Source organism: Pogona vitticeps, chromosome 3 (assembly GCF_051106095.1).
Source record: "Pogona vitticeps strain Pit_001003342236 chromosome 3, PviZW2.1, whole genome shotgun sequence".
Classification (NCBI taxonomy): domain Eukaryota; kingdom Metazoa; phylum Chordata; class Lepidosauria; order Squamata; family Agamidae; genus Pogona; species Pogona vitticeps.
Window position 1 is genome coordinate 257,921,604 of NC_135785.1, and position 20,945 is coordinate 257,942,548.

The following is a 20,945-nucleotide window of genomic DNA, read 5'->3' on the forward strand; positions in this document are numbered from 1 at the left end:
CTTGGGTTTCTTCCAGTCCAGCCTTCCGCATGATGTATTCTGCATATAAGTTAAATAAGCTGGGGGACAATATACAGCCTTGCCGTACTCCTTTCCCAATTTTGAACCACTCAGTTGTTCCATGACCAGTTCTAACTGTTGCTTCCTGTCCCACATATAGGTTTCTCAGGAGACAGATAAAGTGGTCAGGCACTCCCATTTCTTTAAGAACTTGCCATAGTTTGCTGTGGTCCACACAGTCAAAGGCTTTCGCATAGTCAATGAAGCAGAAGTAGATATTTTTCTGGAACTCTCTGGCTTTCTCCATAATCCAGCGCAAGTTAGCAATTTGGTCTCGAGTTCCTCTGCCTCTTCGGAATCCAGCTTGTACTTCTGGGAGTTCTCGGTCCACATACTGCTGAAGCCTACCTTGTAGGATTTTGAGCATAACCTTGCTAGCGTGCGAAATGAGTGCAATTGTACGGTAGTTGGAGCATTCTTTGGCACTGCCTTTCTTTGGGATTGGGATGTAGACTGATCTTTTCCAGTCCTCTGGCCACTGTTGAGTTTTCCAAACTTGCTGGCATATTGAATGTAGCACCTTAACAGCATCATCTTTCAAGCTTTTAAATAGTTCAACTGGAATGCCATCACCTCCACTGGCCTTGTTGTTAGCCAGGCTTTCTAAGGCCCACTTGACTTCGCTCTCCAGGATGTCTGGCTCAAGGTCAGCAACTACATTGTCTGGGTTGTCCGGGATATCCACATCTTTCTGATATAATTCCTCTGTGTATTCTTGCCACCTCTTCTTGACGTCTTCTGCTTCTGTTAGGTCCCTCCCATTTTTGTCTTTTATCATGTTCATCTTTGCGCAAAATGATCAGTGAACCTCAGTGATAAAAGTGACACTTGAGTCACAAACCAGACCAACTGAGTGGGAGGAGGCGTTTAAAAGGATTCCTTGAAAAGCACCATTTTGAGTATTTTTTTATAACTCTGGAGGGAGGAGCCTGCTGGATATCCACAGGAAGGCCATTCCAAAGTTCGGTGGAAGGTCCGACTCCTGGCCAAGGGAGGTCCAACCTGAGAAGGTCCAACTCCTGGCCAACAGCTTCCTCACCGCTCTCAGCGTGGCCACCTGCAACAGCTTCATCTGGCCAGCATTGCTGCCCTGTGTTTGCTTGCTGAGTTCTGCACCCAGTTATGTGCTCTGCCTTCCAATGCATGGAAAACCAGAAAGAATGTGATCTATGTAACACTTTCCCTATTGTCTTTTTTTGTGTAGGTTTTCTCTCAGCAGGATCTTGGACATTTTTACTCCTTTTTTAATTCCCTCTTATCCAGAGAGTAGCAGAACACTGGATGAAGCACAGTGAGATGTGGCAGGATCTCCATTTCATAATCATGGCTGAGCACAGTGTGCCTACTGGATAGATGCCTCAGAGCCTAATCAGAAGAGTAGCAATCTCACTGCAGCTGGTGACAATAATTCCATGGGGATGATAAGTCTACTCTAGATTTTAACAAACTTTCAGGAAGTAATAGTTGTGTTTATCCCTATCCCTCAAACACCGAGCTCCAAATCAGGAAGCAAAAATGTGGAAATCGGCCAGCGTGCTGACCATGTGTGACCAAGCACACAACTGCCTGGCATAGCATCAGACTGTTGCCGAGTTTTGGATTTCTCGTAAAATTCCTTTTGCTTCGCAGTAGAAGTACAGAGACTCACAGAGGAGAATAGCCTCAAATGTCCTAGACAGTCCACCCCTTTTCTCAATAGCAGGCACTTGGAGTCTCAGCAACTCACTCTTTGGTAGGAGAAAGAATAAAAACGTTTCGCTACTTACAGTTGGGAACAGCAAGCAGCAGATTAACAGCTCACTGCTTCCAAAAGACCAAAGAGAGGGAAAGGTAATACTCAGCAGAGAGGGGGGAGTCCCTTTGAATTCAGAGGCAGAAGGAGATGATTGGTTCATGCTGGATAGATTGACACTCACCCCATTAAAAAAAGGGGGGTATCTCCCAGTCCAACAAACTGTAAGTGGCATGCGAGGTTGGAAAACCTTCAAAATAGACTGCTGTAATGACAGCCTTGTTGGACTTCCACATGCGTAAGTACTGAGAAGACACTAGCCACTGTTTTTAAGTTCCTCGGTGGTGAAACTTTGCTGGTTCCATTTAATACTGAAAACTTAGTTTTTTTGCTTTGTTTTGCTGCTCTTCCCTCTTTTAAAGGAAGCAGCTTTTGAAATATAGATAAATACATGCTGAGGTGGGAGATCTATCTCTTAAATAAATGAATTAAATTAAATCAGATATTTATATGCGAATAGATGATTTATCACATTGTGTCATAAATCTGCCCTCTCGGCGCCTTTTATAGCATAAAGGCTGTCTTTAAATTTATTAGACATAGGGGTGGGGCACAGAGATAAAGATTTTAAAAAAGGGAGGGAAACATTGAACTATATTACTCTTCAGGAATATCTTTAGATCTGATGTGTAATTATTTATGAATTCTTGACTCTTTCCTTAGGTGTTAGGTTCCTCTCCCCCAGGCAAAAGCAAGAAAAAAACAAACCGCACACTGTATTCTCAAAGGCTTTCACAGCCAGGATCTGCTGGTTGTTGTGGGTTTTTCAGGCTCTTTGGCCATGTTCTGAAGGTTGTTCTTCCTGACGTTTTGCCAGTCTCTGTCACCGGCATCTTCAGAGGAAAAGGAGTAGGAACTCTCCTACAGAGCATGGACTGGGAAATCAGGTTGGAGCCACCCAACCTGTGGCCTATGATGGGACTATATCGTACTCTTCATCTGAGTCCATTACAGTCCTTGTGCATTTCTGATTAGACTTGAAAGCCCCATTTTGGAGCATGGATAAACACAAGTATCAAAGTCATGTCATAGATGAATGGTTCAGGCAGGACAGAAGGGCTTCTGGTGGCTGTTCTAATTTCATTTCTCCCCTTTTTCCTAGCTACTAAAAGAAAGCCCCCATCGGCTTCCTAAAACAGTCACTGGGAAACGAGTAAGTGAGAGATTTTAAAAGGGTAATGACCATGTTCCTTTGTGATTCCTTCTTAAAAGAGCAATGCAGGGAGCCGGTTCCTCTACACTTTTCACGCTTTCTCTCTCCCCCTGCTCTTGCTGTTCTGTGGATCTAAAACTAGTGCTGTTGCAGCCAACAGACTTTGATGGGTCAATCAATGACTTTAAAGCAGGAAAAGCAAAGGAGGGTCATTTTAAGGTTAAAAAAAAAACACACATAGTCTCCCATCTTCCTGTGTTTTCTTTCCCTTTCCCCACTTCCCATCATGAGATGTGAATGCTGCTGGTTTCAACATGAGCAATCTATTCTATTCTCTTAGTGTCTTGGGGCTCTTTGCTCTGCCCCATGGTCACCCCCAAAATGCAGAAATACCCTTATTTGGTTCATATTTACTGTATTTATTCAGTTCATATGCTAGGGGATTTCTACTGAATAGTAATAGTAGCACAAAACAAACAAACAAAAAAAACCCCATAAAAATTATTCTTAGTATTTACATATTTATTGGAAGACCATGCACATTCCTATTTACTATCAGATATGCGAGCATCTTTCAGATTTTTGCACCAGAATTTACATACAGGTTGCTCTCGTTTGTCTGCATTTCCTCTTGTGCAAGACAATACAGTGGTGCCTCGCTTAACGGGCACCCCGTTTAACAACGAATCCGCATAGCGATGAAGATTTTGCGATCTCAAAAAAGATCGCATTGCGATGTTCCCTATGGGGAAATATCGCTTTGCGATGATCAGCACCCTGTTTCGCTTACCGATCATCGCAAAGCGATGATTTTTTAACAGCTGATCTGCGGTTCCAAAATGGCCGCTGGGTAAATAAAATGGCCGCCCGCTGTGTTTTTGCCCGGATTCCTCGCTTACTGGGCAGCGAAAATGGCCACCGTATGGAGGATTTTCGCTTTAAGGTGAGTTTTAAGCCCATAGAGCCTCGTGGCGCAGTGGTTAAACCGCTGTACTGCAGCTAAAACTGTGCTCACGACCTGGGGTTCAAATCCCAGGTAGCCGGCTCAGGGTTGACTCAGCCTTCTATCCTTCCGAGGTCGGTAAAATGAGTACCCAGCTCGCTGGGGGGGGCAATGTGTAGCCTGCATAATTAAATTGTAAACCGCCCAGAGAGTGCTTGAAGCACTATGGGGCGGTATATGAGCAGCACGCTTTGCTTTGCTTTTGCATAGGAACGCATTAAACGGGTTTTAATGAATTCCTATGGGCTTTTTAAAATCGCATAGCAACGAAATCGCTTTGCAGCGATTTTTGCTGCACGGATTATCGTCACTATGCGAGGCACCACTGTATTAGACCTCAGTTTGGTCTTGCCCATAAGCGGTGGACATGGCCATTATTTCCAGATATAAAGTCAAAGCTTTCAGGACTTAATGGCAGATGGTGTCTGTTTCAGTCTAAAATTTGGATAAAGGAGACAGTAGTGGGGAGAAATGTCACCCATACATTATTCTGGCCCAGAGAATAAAAAGATGGCTGTCTGAATTAGACAGTGGAATGGAAGAATGACATGAGTAATATTACTATTAGCACAAACTTCAAATTAAAATCAGTCTTTTTACTGACTCCTTGCCACAGAGATGTTCTTCTTGGGTGCACCAATGACATATAAAAATAGTATTTCACTTTTACCTCTTCTGGGGGCCAGGCCGCGGAGATATTCTTAGCATACTTAATAGTGTCCAAAGCAGAATTCTTCATTCACTGTAATTCTTTTCTTCAAATGTGTGTGTGTGGGGAGGTAGGGGGTTGAAAAGGGGCGGGGAAGAAACTTGACATGGAAGCTGAACTTTGCTAAACTTTTATCATATTTTATTTGAAGCTGAAAATGTAAAATTGCACACCGGCAGCCCAAAAATCTCCTTTATGGCCACTGCTGGGCAGAGACTAGCTTTCCAATGTGGTTCTCTTCCAATTAAAGAAAGAGCTGTATGACATGAAATGATACTAAGTGGGGCACTTCCCCCCCCCCTTTTTAAAAAAGAGACTATTGTCTGAAATTAGAAAAGTAGAACATGCCATACAAAATTAGAACTGTGCTCCAGTTAGAACCAATGGTAGGTCTGGAACAGTTTTTTGTTTTATCATTGGAAAAGAGAGCAAACTCAGCAGTGGATTTTATAGCTCACAAACCTGACTTTAGACTTTTTTCTCTCTCTCTCAAAACTCAAGTCAGCATACAATCAATTTGAAAATAAAATCAGATGGGGTGGAAGGCTTGATTTTTTATATTAATTAATTAACTAATTCCATTTAAGGGCTGCCTTTCCCCTACCAAAGGGATTCGAGGCAGCGTATGAAATGTTTCAAAGACAAATTGCAGCTGAAAGGATATATTAAAAAGCAATTAAACACACCACATCTTTAAAACAGTTGAGTAAGAACAATGCCAAACAATTAAAGCGCACAATGGAAAAGATAAAAAGAAGTACGGCATTAGAATCATTTTCTTGGCAACTGGTCGCTTCCCAAGAAAGAGAAAGATCTTCGTTTGCCAGCCTGAGAACAGCAATGAGGGGTCAACTTTGAGTTGGAACAGTCCCAATGAAGCTCTTGTCTTGGGTCTCTACCACGCATGGCTCTGTGGATGGCAGGACAGAAAGAAAAGCCTCTTCTGAAGATCATACCTTCCAGGAAGGCTCTTACAAGAAGATGCAGTCCTCCAACTGGCTGGATCCCTGTTGGTTTGGGGATTACACGGCCTTTCTTTGGATTTACGTCCCCTCCCACCTAAAGATCATCAAGCCAAAAATTTGAAAATAAAACCATAAGAAGAGGAAGGACTGCTGGATAGCCCAGTGGTTTAACTATTGAGAGTTTAATTCCCCATTGTGCCTCTTTGACAAAAGGCGAAACCCGATGATCTATAGGGCCACTCCCAGCTCTCCAGTTCAATGATGATGATGATGATGATCATCATCATCATCATCATCCCCATCATCACCATCACCATCATTATCATCATCATCATCATCATCATTATGATGATGATGAAGAAGAAGAAGAAGAAGAAGAAGAAGAAGAAGATTTTGAAAAATTTCAGATACAGTATTTCATTTTTCACCAAAATGCTTCAGTATAGCTGGAAGATTATGATGAGATTTCATCAGTTTGGATAGCCCATGATTGTTCACAGTTACTGCAGAGTACAGATGGGGACAGCAGCCACGAAATTCAAAGATGCCTGCTTCTTGGGAGGAAAGCGATGACAAACCTAGACAGCATCTTAAAAAGCAGAGACCTCACCTTGCCGACAAAGGTCCGCATAGTCAAAGCAATGGTTTTTCCAGTAGCGATGTATGGAAGTGAGAGCTGGGCCATAAATAAGGTTGACCGCCAAAGAATTGATGATTTTTAATTGTGGTGCTGGAGGAGGCTCTTGAGAGTCCCCTGGACTGCAAGGTGAACAAACCTATCCATTCTGAAGGAAATCAAACCTGAGTGCTCACTGGAAGGACAGAATGGTAATCACAACGATTGTGTCACCCTATACATCTGTCCCATTGGGTTTCAAACTGGGTTTCATGCCAGGTAAGAGGTCTAGAGTTGCAGTCTGAAATATCTGCATTTTGATTATACAGTATGTGACGGCGGCGGTTGATTGATGTACGATGTCAACCACCACCCAGGGAGAATTTCGCCAAGTAGTTAAAGGAGAAGGCAAATGAGCCCTATTCTTAGCTGCTAGGAAGGAGAAGGAAGAGATGAATTCTTTGAGAGGTGAAGAAGTGAAAATGCAGGAGTTTACATTCCGGGCATTTGTATGCTGGGGCTATCTTGAGAGCTTCTGAGTGCACCTTGCGAAAGTTGCCTTTACACAGAGCACAGGCTGGCAGATCATGATTAATTCAATCCGCTGCTAGAATGTGTTGGAATAAATATTTCCCTCTTTGAGTGAGTGGCAACAAGAATTTATTTCCAGATTATATGCAGAGATGATGGGACACCGTATCAATAAATCATGAGAGTATTCCACATTTACTCCCCCCCCCCTTGGGTGGTTGTCCTGCCAGCCACGTTTTCAATGTATGGTTTCTATCATTTACAGTCCATCTGTCGAATGTCACAAACTAGGCAGTGCTTTGTGTTCCATAGGTGGGGCTCGGCTCCACACAACTTGTACGATTATTTGTCAGCTGCCCCCATGTGACATGCCTGGGAGGTCGTTAGAAATGAAGTGACCCCTAATTTCTTTTTTAAAAAAGGAGACCTTTAATGCATAAAAGGAAATGTGCATTAAAAAAGATATTCTTAAGAGTATTCTCAGACTGCTCAAATATTCAGGAAAGTTTCTCTAAGTAAATTTGTGGGAACATTTCTTGAACTAAACTTGTATTCTGTGTAACAAAAAATGCGATCTCATCCAAAATGCAAGCCACTAAACTTCAAGAATGTTGAAGACATTCGTCTTTAAAGAAGCCTTTAAAGACATCCTCTCTTGAATCAGTCTATAAGTAAGCCAACCGGTTTGGGTGTTTGTAGAGATGGCCATAAGCCAGTTCATGCCAGTTCATGCCAGTTCATTTTTTTCAGCCGAACCCGTGTTTGGTGCTTCCCAGTCCCGCCTCCTCCAATGGGTGCCCAATCAGAGGCAGTGCCTGGAGGAGGCGGGGCAGAGTGGCAGGGATGCTGCCTCCAAGCGAGTGCCCACTGGAGGAGGTGGGGTAGGAAGGGACAAACACCTGCTCCCATCTCTAGTGTGCTATTTACATTTGTAGTTATATTTGTTGCTTTAAGGTTTGGTTTGTGGGGTGGCTTGGGAGTTAATTTTCCTCTTGGTTGCCAACCGCCAAGAGTAGCGCCTGACACTTAAGTCAGGCAGTATATAAATATACAGCATAAATGAATACTATTTAAAGGTTTAAATAAATATTATTTATTTATTACATTAGAGCCTGAGAAATGGACCAAGACCCTCCTGATTCCTGGGGTCCATATGTTGCCAACCTCCGTGCTAGGCCAAATGTGCTTAAACCTTTGTTTTACCCATGAAAAAGTTACATGTTGACATATTGGCCACAGTGTATGAGCATTAGCGGAGCTTGTGCAGTACAGCAGTGTCTAGAATCACTCAGTGACCAAGATTCATGGAACAATGGGAACTCACTGGGGTGAGGTGGAGCTGCTAAGAACACTCCTTTAATTAATTAATTAATTAATTAATTAATTAGTTAATTAATTAATTAATTAATTAATCATAGATTCATTGAATCACAGAGTTGGAAGAGGCCACAGGGGCCATCGAGTCCAACCTCCCTCAAAGCACTTCCGAGAGATGGCCATCCAGCCTCCAAAGAAGGAGACTCCACCATATTCCGAGGCAGCCAATTCCACCAGTTCTGACTGTCACGAAGTTCTTCCTGAGATTCAGGTGGAATCTCTTTTCCTGTCGTTTGAAACCATTGCTCCTCGTCCTAACGTCTGGAGCTGTGGAAAACAAACCTGTCCCTTACTCAACATGACATCCTTTCAAATATTTAAACATGGCTATCATATCTTTGCTTAACCTTCTTTTTGTAAGGCTAAACATTCCCAGCTCCCTAAGCCACTTCTCATAGGACATGGCTTCCAGACGTTTGACCATTTTGGTCGCCCTCCTCTGGACACGTTCCAGGTTGTCAGCATCCTTCTTGAACTGAGGTGCCCAGAAATGGACACAATACTCCAGGTGAGGTCTGACCAAAGAAGAGCAGAGTGGTACTATCACTTCCCTTGATCCAGACACTATACTCCTATTGAGGCAACCAAGAATTGCATTGGCTTTCTTGGCAGCCACATCACACTGCTGACTCATGTTCAGTTTGTGGTCTATCAAGACTCCTAGATCCCTTTCCCAGGTACTGTTGTCTAGCCAGTGTGTCTTTCATCCTATACTGTATCTGTGCAGGTCATTTTTTCTGCCTAGGTGTAGGACTTTACCTTTCTCCCTGTTGAAGTTCATTTTGTTAGTTTCGGCCCAGGACTCTAATCTGTCAAGGTCATTTTGAATTTATTTATCTAATTCTTACCCCGTCTTACTTCTTGAAAGGACCTAAGGAGGTTCACTTAAACATCTGACCTCAAAAAACTTATTAGGGTCATTATGAGTCTGATGCAACCTGATGGCACATAATGTAACTAATTAATGACAACAAATGCCCTTAGAATAAACCGACTTTTCAAACCGTATGGTGAGTCTGTCTCCAAGCAGGTCATTGAACTCTGATGGGGGGGGGGGGGAGAAAGCTTCCAAAAACTGATGTGGGACCCTTAGCCTGGAAGGCAAAAGATTTGCATCCTAAGGGTTTACCCCTCCTTATCCCTCCATTTTGTCTCAAATCTATTTCTTCGGCACCCCAAGCCATGTAATACTGTAGTAGCAAGAAGCTAATTCAGCAATTGCATCAAGAACAGACAATTCTTTTGACAGTGCCCATTCAAAAGATTTAATGAAATGCCCAGAACTTGTTTTGAAGTCAGACTAGGGAGGTTTTTAAATTCAATCAGCACATTGGAGTTAATTTAAGTATTTTTTTTTCACCCCACAGACAGAGGTTTTATTGATACTTACGGAACGGAGAACAAAGCAAGACGACTGGAAATTCTAGATGGAAACAGGGGTTCTGTGAAGGCAAGGCTCCTTGCTGAGGAGAGAAAGAGATGAAAGCCAAGAAAAACAGGAGGAATTCAGATGGCAAAATCAACAGGGATGCACCTGTGTCTAATGTACCTGCCATGGGTGCATAAATTAAATTGAGAATCCACAGGGAAAAAAAGGTATCCCAGGGGCACCTGGCTGTTTCCCTATAGCTTGAAATCCATTGTTGTTTTTGTAAAATTTCCAGTTGCTAAAAAATGTCTGAGGGAGCAGCGACCGTACTTTTAGCTAACAAACATCGAATTAATTTATTCTGGAGCAGCAGCTGGTGTGACTCCAAATATACAATATACTTTGGCTGAAATCCCAGGGTAAGTTACCGTCAGAGTAGGCCCATTAAGGCAGTGGGAAGCTGGAGAGTCAGCTCCTTTATCAGTTCCAATGATTCGAAGGACGGACTTTATAATATTGACTTACAACTGGATTTATTTATCTATCTATCTATCTATCTATCTATCTATCTATCTATCTATCTATCTATCTATCTATCTATCTATCTATCTATCTATCTATCTATCTATCTATTTATTTATTTATTTATTTATTCATACATACATACATACATACATACATACATACATACATACATACATACATACATACATACATACATACATACATACATACCACTTCTCTCCTTAGGAAGGACCCAAGGCAGCTTACATCAGTAAAAGGCAACATTTAAAACCAAAAGATAGTAAGTATGTTGTTGTTTAGTTCTGTCTGACTCTTTGTGACCCCATGGAGCAGGACATGCCAGGCCCTCCTATCTTCCGCTGCCTCCTGGAGTTGGGTCAAATTCATGCTGGTAGCTTCGATGACACTCTCCAACCATCTCATCCTCTGTCATCCCCTTCTCCTCCTGCCTTCACACTTTCCCAACATCAGGGGCTTTTCCAGGGAGTCTTCTCTTCTCATGAGATTGCCAGAGCATTGGAGCCTCAGCTTCAGGATCTGTCCTTCCAGTGAGCACTCAGGGTTGATTTCCATTTAAAACCAAAAGACAGTAAGTATACGAATATTAAAAAAAAGATTTAACCATTACTTCAGTAGAACAGTAAACTAAATCAACAGCCAAAACACATTCAGAGCAACAAAGGCACAAGCATCCATTTAAAAACCTCTATCAGACAAACAGTCACTAAGGGGAAGCCTAACCAAAGAGAAAGGTCTTCGCCTGTTTGCAAAAGGACAGCAAAGTTGGGTTCCAGCCTGGCCTCCTGTGGGAGGGAGTTCCACAGTCTGGGAGTAGCTACAGGGAAGGTCCTCTTCCATGTCCCCACCAAACACATATGAGGGTGGTGGGAATGACAGAAAGGCCTCCCCCAATTATTTTAACACCCAGATACGCTCATAACGGGGGACACAGTCCTTGAGATAGCTTGCACACAAGCTGTTTAGGGCTTTATAAGTTAAAACCAGCACTTTGAATTGTGCCTGGAAATGGATTTCAGCGAATATGAATAAGTGCCAAACCATAAAACATGCACTTGTCCATTTGTTGCATTTTACCACCCAGTTATACCACCCGGTAATGAAATCAGTGTAAACAAGTAAGTTTGTGTAAATCACCACTGACTGAGTTGTATAATGAACCAGAGGCACATGATTTTAACATCAAGATTTGAAAAGAGGCCTGTTTCCCACCACAGTATAATTTATGTTATGTTATGCCCTGAAGGTCTTTTATTCGTTGTACCTTTTCCTTCAGGTTTGTATTGAATTATTTATTTTTGTAAATATCCTGTGTTGCCCGCAATGAGCACCAGAAAACAAATACGGCTTTCTTTTTCCTCTCTTTATCCTCAGCCTGGCCCAGGGACAACAAGTGTGTTTCATGGCCAAGCATGGATATGAACCAAGGTCTCCCAGTCTTCATCTGGCATTCTCACTGGAGATGGGCATGAACTGGTTAGTCCCAGTTCATAAAAGCGACAGCACCGGTGCTGATCCTCCCCTAACCCACTTCCTCAGGCTCAATCAGCCACTCACTGGGCCAAGCATGCTAGCTTCCGGCACCTCCTCAACTGATCTTCCAGTCCGAGCAACAGTTCAGGCTTCTCTGCCCTGCTCCCTTTACTGATCTCCCACTCGGACAAAAAAAAAATGAAATAAGCAACAAGCTTTCGTGGATGTAACCCACTTCCTCAGGCTAAGCACACTTCTTTCATGGATAGAGCAGAAACACTGTAGGCAATAGTCCAAAAATTGACGATTCAATGGGCATGAATTGGCTCATCCCATTTGATCCCAGTTTGCCCTAGTTTGTAAAGGTGCTGCTGCTCCCCTCCCCGCCTGCTCTGGCTCAAACAGCCACACACCAGGCCCAGTGTGTCAGATTCCTGCACCTCCTCAACTGATCTTCCAGTCTGGGCAGCAGCTCAAGCTTCTCTGTCCCTCCCCCTTGGCTGATCTGCCACTCAGATGAAAGGGCGGGGCAGGGAAGTCTATGCTCTTTCTCCTGACTGGGAGATTAGAAGAAGAGGTGAAGAAAGAAAGCAGCAGGGCCTGGTGAGTGGCTGGATCGGCTGAGGAGGTGGGGAAGGGGAGCAGCAGCACCTGTGCTGCCGCCTTTACTAACTGGTACGAACTGGGACAAACCGGTTTCTGTTCATCTCCAATTCTAACCATTACACCGTGCTGACTGTCTCATACACATGAGAATTATCCATGTGCTGGGCTTCGAAGGCTTTCTCAGGTAGCCCAAAATAGACTTTGAAAGCTCATGGATGCAACAGAGTTGGCAAGACATACACTAAATTCTGCTCCAGGAGGGAATCAGGAGTAGCTTTTTTTTGTACAAAGCACCAACAAGGAAAAGAAATAGGCCCAGAAAAGCCACTTTCGTTTTTGGCTCGAATCGAATCTCGAATTCCGTTTATTGCACAATGCACAGGCTTTTGCAGAATACACACTATAAAACCAACACAGTACAATGCAATATAAAAGGAACTGAACTGAACTTATAATCATACTTACACGTTATATTCTGGGCTTTCTTCAGATCATAGGTAGAGGTAAAGGTTCCCCTTGACAATTTTTGTCCAGTTGTGTTCGACTCTAGGGGGCGGTGCTCATCCCCGTTTCCAAGCCATAGAGCCAGAGTGTTGTCCGAAGACAATCTTCCGTGGTCACATGGCCAGTGCGACTTAGACACGGGACACCGTTACCTTCCCACCGAGGTGGTCCCTAATTATCTACTTGCGTTTGCATGCTTTCGAACTGCTAGGTTGGCAGGAGCTGGGACAAGTGACGGGCGCTCACTCCGTCACATGGATTCGATCTTACGACTGCTGGTCTTCTGACCTTGCAGCAGAGAGGCTTCTGTGGTTTAGCCCACAGTGCCACCACATCCCTTAATACACGTCTTCAGATCATATGATAAAAAAAAGAAGAAGATTTTTCGCTCTGGTGCAGGAAGAACAAGAAAAATCTCGCAGCAAACAACCTGTTTCCAACAAGGTCTCTCAATGGGTCTGGACACCCTTTTATTTAGATGTGGATCATCTTTATGCTTACTGTACAGCCACAGTAAGAGGTTATCGGAGAGATAAATCGGGAAAAACGATTTAATGCAGAGCAATCAACATTGCACTTGTACCGCCGGGCAGTTTTTGGCTGCATTTGCTGTTTTCTCAGCCAGAGCAACTATTTCTTGCCCAACTAAATTGCCATTCCGGAGATTTGAAGGCATTCGCTGCAGTTCTCTAGGCAAAAAAGGGTTGCTATCTGGTTGGTACAATTGCTGATTTTGTATGCTTGGCTCCACCAGTGGGTGGGGGAGAGGGGGGGGAATTGACATTTCAGCATTAGCAGCTCATGCCCATCAAAATGCTGGCAGTAGTCAAAAAGGCAGCGCACCAGCCCCCCCCGTATACAAAAAAAAGGGGCATCCTCTGTCTAGTGCTTATGATGGCTGAAATTGTCAGTTAAGACATTCTTCTCTCACCACAACAGTTCTCCATCTCACATTGCCTGAGACTACACCAGAAATTCATATACTTCCCAGGCTTCTCATGCAAGAGTTTGGAAAAAAAATGAATTGATAAAATTGTGCATATCTTTTTAAAAAATGCACGCCATGATGGTTTAGTCAATGGGAGAACACATCTGAACATGTCCATTTGTGCAAGACCATGTGAAACTGTGCCAGGTGAATACAGTATTTAGAAAGCCAGAATGCACAACTTTCCATGCAGGAAGGACGAGGGGATTTTCTGGTCTCGAACAAAGAATGGAAAAAGGATGAGAACAGTAGTGGTGTTTTGAGGAGCACAATGAATTTATTTATTTATTTATTTATTTATTTATTTATTTATTTATTTATTTATTTATTTATTTATTTATTTATTTATTTATTTATGCCCCGCCCATCTGGTCAAAAGACCACTCTTTTGAGAGTGACATGGGTTGCCGTGAGCAACCATGCGTAGAGAACTGAGATGGGAACACTCGGCTCTATATCTTCTTTTCACCAAACTCAGGGAAGACGTTGGATCTATATCTTGATGTACTACTAGGCTGAGTGAAAGCAGACCAACTGAAGCTTAGTCTACAGAAAAGGGATTGGCGTGGTGAGGATGGGTCTGACCAGGAAGGTGCTGTTCAATATCTTTTGGATAAATACCAGGTGCATGACTCAATGGTTCAGATTGACCCACCATTGGCACTGGAAACCTAAGTGGTACCCATGGTACACAGGACATTTGTTTTGTGGCACCTGTAGTCCCCCTGGACAGAGATAGCTCGACAGTGAAGAGCCAGAAAGGCCCACTTCTTGGATCACATCCTACATGCTCACTGGGTGAAGTCATCATCACAGGACTTACTGCAAGCAATGACGTATGAGAAGGAGGAGAAGTCGAAACGCTGTTCACTCATCAACCTGTCTGGACAGTGTAGTCAGAAGAAGCTGGGAGAGCACAGAACTATAGAAGCCAGGTCATAAGAGCTAGGCAGGCTGTTACAGAATCGTAGAATTATTGAATCATTCCTTTCTCAGAGTTAGGAGGGCTCCAAAACTCACCGAGTCCAGACTTCTGCCCAGGTCTTCTGAATCCACATCTAAAGCATCCTTGAGAGATGGCCACTCAAACTCTATGTAAAGACCTTCAGGGAAGGAAAATCTATCACGTTCCAAAGGGAAAAGAGGAGAGAAGGAAGAAAAAGAAGGAAAGCAAGAACGGAGGACAGTTGTAAATTTTATTTGTATTCGTTTTTAATAAGAATTCTGCAAAATTTGCAAATATCTTCAAAATGGAACGAAACGTTTAAAAGAACCTTGAGTGGGTAGAAACTGAAACAAAGAAATTTCTCTCTCTTTTCTCAGCGCTTGAAAGTATTCATTACCTGAAATCGGGGAGTGAATCCCTCTGTAATCAACCACTTGAGTACAGACTTAAGAGTTGCCGCCTCTCATTTTCTGATAGCCTCCTCAGCTTTAATGTCTGCACAGTGGGCATGAACAATGTGGTCTCCTCCTTGTTTGACTGCCTCAGAGGGAAGGAAACATTCACAAGGGGCCTCCATGGACATCGCTTAATACTGATGGAGCAAAAATGCTATATAAATGATGGATAAAGATGCTGCCTGGTAGCTCTGCACTATGATGGCCAACTCTCCCATCCCCTGTGTAAATAATTTAACCCTAGTTTATAGAGCTACGTGGTGGCGCTGTGGGCTAAACCGCAGAAGCCTGTGCTGCAGGGTCAGAAGACCAAGCAGTCGTAAGATCGAATCCACGCGACGGAGTGAGCGCCCGTCGCTTGTCCCAGCTCCCGCCAACCTAGCGGTTCGAAAGCATGCAAATGCGAGTAGATTAATAGGGATCACCTCGGTGGGAAGGTAACAGCGTTCCGTGTCTAAGTCGCACTGGCCATGTGACCACGGAACATTGTCTTCGGACAAAACGCTGGCTCTATGGCTTGGAAACGGGGATGAGCACCGCCCCCTAGAGTTGAACACGATTGGACAAAAATTGTCAAGGGGAACCTTTCCCTTTCCCTTTACCTTATAGAACTCAAATGCCAAAGAATGGGAATCAGTTTAAACTACTTTAAGGTGGGTGGAGAATTAAAATCAAATCAATTGCAGGAATGTTTTCCTCACGGTGCCCCACACACAGAGGAAAAGCAGGCATAGTTTTGAAAATGAAATGCTCCATCATGACTAAATAGGTAGAGGTAACTCTCTTGAGTGATTAATCTCCGGATCCGGTTGTGCTGTTGAGAGGCCTTTTTTGCGTGGCAGAGTGCCCCATTTTATCAGATCTTTCTCAGAGTTGCTGGAACCAACGGAGCAATAAATATTTCAAAGGACGGAGGTAAACAAAATCATAAAACACTCAACATGACAAGTGAGACACCCATGAATATGTGTGTGTGTGTGTGTGTGTGTGTGTGTGTGTGTGTGTGTGTGTGTGTGTGTGTGTGTGTGTGTGTGTGTGTGTGTGTGTGTGTGTGTGTGTGTGTGTGTGTGACTGACTTCTGGAACACCTGGTAGATTTTTGAACATAGTGTCTGAATAATTGACTCAAATTGTCGAATATTCACATGGTCAGGTAAATGGAATATGAATGGGAAATACTAAAGCGATAACTTGTCCTATTTCAGTATATGTTGAGCAGTTTCAGATTATTCACAACACCACAGAGAAAGGAGAGGGAGAAAGAAAGATTGAGACTGAAGGTCAAATTCTACCTTACATGATAATACATGATTGGAATTCAAATGTTTCAGATCCATCATTCCAGGTTACCCTCATAACTGAATAATCACACTTGCAAAGGAAGTCTATGTTTGACTCTCAATGACCAATTACAAATAATAATAATAATAATAATAATAATAATAATAATAATAATAATAATAATAATAATAATAATAATAATAATAATAATAATAATAATAATAATAATAATAATAATAATAATAATAATATGCATTGACAGATTTTTCAGGTTTAGGGAATTCCTGTTTCACATGATAAACCTTCTGTGACATGGTTTCACCCTCAGAAAAATAAGTAACAAATGTAATGCACAGAGGGTAATAAACCCACGTGTTAGTTTCATCTAGAGAGTATGTATGTATGCATGTGCCTCCTGAGAGTAAAACCAGCCTGCATTTATTTATTTATTTATTTATTTATTTATTTATTTATTTATTTATCTATCTATCTATCTATCTATCTATCTATCTATCTATCTATCTATCTATCTATCTATCTATCTATCTATCTATCTATCTATCTATCTATCTATCTATCTATCTATCTATCTATCTATTTATTAGGCCACCTTTCCCCATTGAAAGGATGCAAGATGGCTCACCATGCTAAAACAAGAGACGCTAAAATCACAATAAATTAAAGGTTAAAAAGCAATTAAATGTGCAACAATAATTAAAATCTATTAATTAAAAAAGCCATTTAAAACATTAAAATAACAGTGCAATCACCCCATTGGAGGTTCCTCCCTCCCCTAGAGCCTTGTGGCACAGTAGCTAAACTGCTGTACTGGAGCTAAAACTATGCTTATGACCCAGGGTTCAATCCCAGGTTCAGTCTCAAGGTTCACTCAGCCTTTCATCCTTCTGAGGTTGGTAAAATTAGTACAGTGGTGCCTCGCATTACGACGTTAATTCATTCCAGCGAAATCGCTGTAGAACGAAAACGTAATGCAAAAATAAAAAGCCCATTGAAACGCATTGAAACCCCTTCAATGCGTTCCAGTGGGCTGGAAACTCACCGCCCAGCAATGATCCTCCATAGGGTGGCCATTTTCGGTGGCTGTCTTGCGAGGAATCCGTCCCAGAAAACAGCGGGGAGCCATTTTATTTACCCAGCGGCCATTTTGAAACCGCCCATCAGCTGTCCAAAAATTGTTGTTTTGCGAAGAATCGGTTCCCGAAACAGGGAACCGATCATCGCAAAGCGAAAAAACCCTATTCAGAGCATCATTTTGTGATCGCAATTGCGATCGCAAAAATATCGTCGTAATGCAGTTTTGTCATAATGTGGGGCAATCGTAAAGCGAGGCACGACTGTATACAGTTCACTGGGGGGAGGGCAATGTGTAGCTTTCATAATTAATTTGTAAACTGCCCAGAAAGTGCTTTAAGCAGGATTTTTAAAAAACCAACCTGCAAACTGATGCAAAACTGAAACAAAAGAAACTGAAAAATTAGAATATGAGAGCAAGAAATTGACAGATGCACTCAGCTTCAGATTCAGGAACACTACATTTCCAAACAAACTTCTTATTCTACTCCCTACTCCTTAGCAGTTAGGTAGCCATTATCATTATTATTGCTCGATTTGTGGAAGTATTTGCTACATGGCATGTTATTAGGTATTGCCTTGTCATTCCACACTAGGCTAGAAAACAGGAGGCCAGACTCTCTGACTCCCCCACGTGGCCAATTCTGACACTGCACTTTGAATTATTTGTAAAAGGACCAAAGATAAAATTAAAGAATATTTTCCCCCACTCATTGGTTCTCTCCTACAACCAGTCCTGATATTGCACCTTGCAATTCAAAAACAAAAGACAGAAGAGCATTAAAGAGTATTTCTTTTGATTGATAACATAATGTTGTAACGCCTGAAATCTCCTGTCCAAATGCTTCTAAAATGTTTTAAATTCCCTTAAAAAGCTAAAAAGTTATTAGGAGATACCAGTTACACCTGAGTAACTAAGGTAACTAAATAGTTGAAGTGTTACTCATTATACCTATAATGTAACATTCTAGCTACTAGTTAAAATGTTCGTTGTGTATAAGCAACTAGCTCCATATAATTAAGTTACTTGTTAATAGTTAACTTATTGGGCAGTGTATTTATTAAGTAAGTAAGTAAGTACCGTATTTTTCGCTCCATAAGACGCACCTTTCCATAAGACGCACCAATTTTTAGGAGAAGAAAACAGGAAAATATAATCTGTTTTGTTCGCGCCATAAGACGCACAGACTTTCCACCCCCCCCTGTTTTGTGGGAAAAAAGTGCGTCTTATGGTGCGAAAAATACAGTAAGCAAGCAAGCAAGCAAGCAAGCAAGTCTTCCAAGTTTGGTTCATTTCTAATACAATCATAAGGAAATTCCCAATGTAGACACCTCTTTGAGTCCAACAGCCAATTATACAGTAAGTATAATTTAAACCACAGATGCACCGAAGAGAGGGAAAAAGAGGATGCAACAGAGCATAAGCCAAGAGTGCCATCCTGTACAATATTATCTACACTCACAAAGAGTAAAGATAATTCCTGTTGAGTTCATTGGTGCTTATTCCCTGGTAACTAGGTACCAGATTATAGGGCAAGTTAATAAGGTAAGACCTCGAGACTACTTGAAAGCTTTGGAGTGTGTTTACTACACTCAGTGGGTCTCTTGACCTCAGGATGTCTTATTTCACAGGGCACTGGTTACTGTACCACTATGGGGTTGGGTAATAACTATTCTTACCCATCTAGATCACTTAAAACTGCAGGACATTCCAGTCCTGCCAGGGGTTGTTTAACACAGCACTCCGCATTTCAAAAGCCACTTCAAGGAGAATCCCAAAGACAGACAAACTAGTGAAGGGAGGTTTGATTATTTCTCTTTGCAGAAGATAAAATGGAATAAAACAAAGAGCTGTTTTAGTAATAAAGGAGGCATGCCTGGTTTAGGGAAGCATCAAGAAAAACAGAAAGAGAGAGAAAGTTCTGTGCTTCTCAGAAAAAAAAAGATGAGTGACACAGAAATAACTTTATTCCCTGCTCTTTTGCAACAGGAAGGAAGGAAGGAAGGAAGGAAGGAAGGAAGGAAGGAAGGAAGGAAGGAAGGAAGGAAGGAAGGAAGGAAGGAAGGAAGGAAGGAAGGAAGGAAGGGAAATCTGAGAACTGATACACAACTACAGTGGTGCCTCGCTTAACGAGTGCACCGTATAACGATGTTTCCGTATAGCGATCCCTTTTTCGGGATCGCTATACGGAAACATACCCGATCTTCGCAATGGGGAAAACCCGCATTGCGAAGATCGGGTATTGCGGCGGCCATTTTGGAGCCGCCGAACAGCTGATCGGCGGTTCCAAAATGGCCGCCGGAAGCCCAGAAATGGCTGCCGGCAGCCATTTTCGCGCCCTGCCCTCGCTTAGCGAAGGCGCGAAAATGGCTGCTGGCACCTGGAATCCTCGCTGAACGGGTAAGTAACGAAGGTATTGGAACGCATTAAACGAAGTTTAATGCGTTCCAATACCTTTCCCCTACCCGTTTAGAGATGATTCCGTATAGCGAGGGTTAATCCGGAATGGATTAACCTCGCTATACGGGGCACCACTGTATAGTACTTCTGAACTACAAATCTCAGAATACCCCCCAAAAACTGCATTGGCTTCTTTGGGAATTGTAGTCCCCAAAACTGATTTTTCTAATCTCTCAGCTGATGCACCCACCATACAGAACAAGGTGGTTAGGAGGATGGCAGAAGGATGTCAGCAGTCTGTGTCTATCTGTCCTTCTTCAGTTCCTTGATTCACTCCCAGAAAAATGGGTTGGCCAGCAAGTCAAGTGAAAAGGGCTAAATGCAGCATAGGATTCTCCCCTTGTGCCTTGGGCATTCTGCATGGGCTCAGCATTTAAGAGAATGTTCTTTGGACGGCAGCAATAACATCTAGGATTCTTGGATGCTTGTTATCTGAAAAGCCAAGATTTTTGATCCAAAATTTTCAGCGTCATCATTCAGTCCCGATGCCCCTTGTGAGCAAAAGTTGCATGCCGTTTCCTTGTAGGGTCACTCACATAATTCTAGGAAGGAGGACTAATCTCTCCCATCATTGATGGACCCCTCCACAACCAGCTTCCTAGCCCTAGTCTTGAAGGTCATTTTTCCTTCCTGTGGCAGTTGAGGATTGGGCCAGTTGTTTATGTGTTTGTGGTTGTTACATTTACACCCCACTTTTCCTTTGGAGAGTTCAAAGAAACATGTGCGCCCCTCTTCCTTGCCCACAATGTCTTTATAACGACCTGGTGAGGTGGACCAGTCTGAGAGGAAATGCATGGTCAAGGTCACAGGGAGCACCACCGCTCAGTGGCAGCTAGACCCTTGTGGCAGGTTTCAAAGAAGTAGCCATGTTCATTCATCTTTAGAGCAGAAATGGGCATGGAATGAACGCAAAAAAAAACTCTCCCAAGAATTGAGATGTTTCGTGATTTGTTTTGAGCCACTACGAGGAAACTTGTCCGCCCAGAATGAAACGAAACACCGAACTATTGTTGGAGTTGATG

General features: G+C 42.6%; 1 long non-coding RNA gene across 1 annotated transcript; it reads left to right on the forward strand.

Moving 5' to 3' along the window:
• Window positions 1-2,027: 2,027 nt before the first annotated feature.
• LOC140705453 (uncharacterized) lies at window positions 2,028-10,531 on the forward strand. The gene is made up of 3 exons (XR_012084839.2): window positions 2,028-2,090; window positions 2,955-3,005; window positions 9,574-10,531. It is a non-coding gene; the product is annotated as an uncharacterized LOC140705453 (long non-coding RNA).
• Window positions 10,532-20,945: the final 10,414 nt, after the last annotated feature.